Raw genomic sequence first — 4,047 nt, 5'->3', positions numbered from 1 at the left:
TCGTACTTTATATACTTTCTTAGTTCTCTGGTAGTTTTGGTCGTTTTGGGAATTAACCTTGCGATTATTGACCTGGTATATCCCTACTGGTTGACGGTTGGTATACTAATGTCTGTTTCGACCCATAGATTTAAATATCTCTTTGTTTTTGTAGTTAACACTGCCATTTTATTCTGTTTCAGTTGGGTGTACAATCTGAGTCAGTCGTCATATTCTCCGGTCATATGCAAGAATGATACTAGCGGACGTCTTCCCAGTGTTCTGCCCCAGAGTCATCGTCCCACCCCCTACCCCTTGGCCACGAGCGCTTGACCACCACGAAATTGGACTCAGCAAAATGTGGTACAACAACAGTGGCCGACACCATAGCGACGAAGACTTCCGTCGAGCCTTTCCGAACATGCGTCTCCCGTTGCCGGAAAAATCTTTCGTCGGGGGCGAAACTAGCTTCGGAGGGCTGACGTATCCAGAATCACCGTACAAAAGTAGATCTACTCCTTTAATCACTGATCCGTTTAAAGGTTTCCCCCCACAGAGCGCCATTTTGAAAGCTCCGAGTTTTGTGGGACACCAGCAGAATCCCGGAGAATCTGTCTCGTCTACGTTAACCAAGTATATTAGCAGGTCACCCTTCAAGTCTCCACCAACGGCGACAGAGCTACAGCTGAAGTCTTATAAAAGGGAACTAGAGGTGAGAGAAACAAAAATGCGTTTCTCACCTGAGAAAAGATTTTGTCCACCATTACCGAGTCAAAGCCAGAATGTTTGCAATCACAAAAGCATGAAACTGTATCGGAAACAATCTAACGGGTCGGCACAGAGCAAGAAGATTTATACTTGTCCGCAGTGTAAATACGTCACGGATAGAAAGAACAATTTGAAACGACACATCTCCACGATGCATCAAGACTGCTCTAAAGTTCTCGACTGTTGTGGGATCGTGTTCCGCAGCAAAGCGTTGCTAAGAGACCATGTGAGTCTGTTCCACCGGGCGGGATATCGATGTCAATACTGTGGGAGGAACTTTTGTCGGAAAGCGTTACTCCGGCGCCACCTGACGGTGCACAGCGGTCAGAAAGATTTCACGTGTCCCCAGTGTGGCTACGCCACAAGTCACAAGAGCAACTTGGAGAGACACCGGAAAATCCACGACCGGAAGTATTCTATGGACGGAGAGGCTATCTCGGAGGACAACGATAGTAATGAAGTTGCCGTCTACAGAAATTACCGTGGCGAATTGTCCCCGAATTCGTCCAGCCTCGGGCCGAACTCCACTGAATCGCCGACAAAACAGAGTTTGCAAGGTGGATTCACTGAGGAGGGGCAAATTCTCAGCTCCGCGTCGCCATACCTTGGAAATGTCAGTGGAGTACTAACAGACCGACTGGTGAAGACACAAAAGAACCGTTATGAGCTCTCAGCGAATCAAACCCAACGCTCTGCGGAACTGCAAAATGACGGCTACATCTCAACATCAACTGTGCTTGAAAGCGTGTCGTCTCTCCGACACCTCTCGTCAAGCGTAATTGGACACCAAGTCTCCGAATTCTTCGCAATCCCAACACTTCTTACATATAAACCACAGGAAACCGAATCCAAAATCGAGGAACCACAATGTTCTTCTGCGAAAATCGTTGAGATAACTCCCAATCAAGATCCGAAGTCAAAATCATGTAAGCAAATTCGCCAAAAGTCGGCGTCCAGCCGCTTGTTCCTGACGCCGTACAAATGTTACGATTGTCTCGCGGTATTCTCGCGTCAACGAGATTTTGACCGACATCGTTGTAAGCCCACAAAACATATAACATCCTCACCCCCAATTTCAGTGACGGAAAGGAAATCAAAGACGATGTTCAAACAGACACTGGTATCCCATATTTGTGACAGTACTACGCTTGCGTCCAACGAAAACCGGGAGAAACCGGAGATTCTCAATATTCCGGTAACCGTACAAAATAATCAGTCACAGGAAGAGGCCTCGGTAAATGCAGAACATATTTCCAGTGAGTTCCGGTTAAGAGAAGAAAATGACGAAAGCGAGACGAAGTTGGACACAATACTACCGATAAAGAAAAGAGCAATTGACGATAAGAAAGACATCAAATAGTTCTGTCCTCGTGCTTTTTTGTCTTTATTTCTTGACATATTGATGCTTTTTGTAGGAATGAAGTGTTTTTTCTTGATGTTGTCATCTATATTGATTTCCAACACAAGCAATGAAATCCATAATTCAGATTTCAGATATGGAATTACAATTGTTTTCAACTGTTAATTTCTAAGCTTGTCTTCTACATTCATTTTCTTTTTCAGCGTTATATCATAAGAAAGAAAATGCTGTATATGCAGGGGTAAACTCTGACAATTAATTGGCTGAACTGCTTTAAGGAATGCTGAATTTCTGCGTAAACGAACACTTTTTTTTCTACTTTGCTTAATGTGAACGATTTTTGAGAGGTTAAGGCGCTGGGTATTCAATCCCGTGTGGGGTCATGCGGATAAGACGCATAAGCGTGTGAATCTGGACCCGCTGGTCCTTTGTCGTTTTGTGGAGCGTGTAAAAAGGGGAAAATAAGTTTATTTGGAACTGGTGTCACTGTTTATGGTTACTAGGTGAGGCACAGTGTCACAGTGTTGTGTCTGGTTACATTTGTAAGGTTTGATGTTCTACTGAGGCAGACACGACAACAGTTGATTTAATTGTTGTTTAACCATGCTTCTTAAACGACAGCTGCAATCTATATGGTTGGAGCAAACAGGGAGGTGTAAACTACTGAGGCCTGGCAAGTTGCTGGTGACCTTCATACACATACCATATTTATACCATAGAAATGCACTGAAGGTCGTGATATGAGCCAATCAATGTTAAATTTAAACTAAAGCGAAGCTTTCACAAACTAAGAAACAAACTATAGAATTTCCCAACGCTAAGAAAGTGTTATGACATTACCCCAATCTCTTGGTAATACCTGAATTCGTGGGATGATCTGTCAGCAATCTGCGGATGGTCGTTTTCCCCGAGCTTTGTCCGCTTTCCTCCCAACATATTGCTGGCCGCCGTGGTAAGGTGAAATATTGCTGAGTCCGGCGTAAAACACCAATCAAGTGAATAAATAAATCTACAAATGCCTGAATTTTGCACTTGTTTATTTGTTTTTATTTATTTATTTATTTATTTATTTACTATTTTTAATGCCTACTGAAGCCGCTTTCACCGATATACATTTTATGACGATGATTGGGTTTATGGGCAGATGAAACCAGAACGGCCTTGGGAAACGTGGCGAACTTTCTGACATAAATCCAGAGTGAAACCAGCGACATATTCAATGATAAACCTGAGGCGGTAGAAGTCCATGTACAATATCGTCCGCACATAACTGGCCAACATCAAATTTTGGCGGTCATCTAGATCTGAATTCTGATCCGGAAATTTTTAAACGGTTCTTTCTTTTTTCTTATTCAGAACACTTTAAACCCACAAGCTTAAGCAGACAGGTACAAAACCCGAATAGCGACGACACTTTGATAGTTGATGACAAATGGTCGCACGTAACCGGCCTCTCATGTTTACCTTCGTCAAGGCGTTATTCTAACTGTTCGTGTAAATTCTTAGAGATTTGCAACTTATCTGCCCACTATGACTGGAGCATGTTAATTGCAATTTATTTGGTCTCAAATTGATCAAACCTTATCTTTTCGTCATATTTAAGAAAGGCAGGGTATGGGGGGGGGGGTGTTACTTTTAAAGCATATACATGAACAGTTACAAAAAAACCCGGATTAGGTAAACTGACAAGAGGCCGTATGTTACCGGTTATGTGTAACCATTTGCTTACACACTGTCTGCGCTCCACTGGTTATACGCTCTGCGCTAGTCTTTTCTATTATTTATTTATTTATTTATTTATTTATTTATTTATTTATTTGATTAGTGTTTTACACCGTATTTACTTATATAATATTTCACTTATACGACGGCGGCCAGCAATATGGTGGGAGGAAATCGGGTAAGGCGCATAGACGTCCGTGTTCCAGATATGAATTAAT

The sequence above is a fragment of the Liolophura sinensis genome, chromosome 12, assembly GCF_032854445.1.
Source record: "Liolophura sinensis isolate JHLJ2023 chromosome 12, CUHK_Ljap_v2, whole genome shotgun sequence".
Classification (NCBI taxonomy): Eukaryota; Metazoa; Mollusca; class Polyplacophora; order Chitonida; family Chitonidae; genus Liolophura; species Liolophura sinensis.
The sequence above is the reverse complement of the archived record's forward strand: the minus strand, read 5'-3'. Positions refer to the sequence as shown.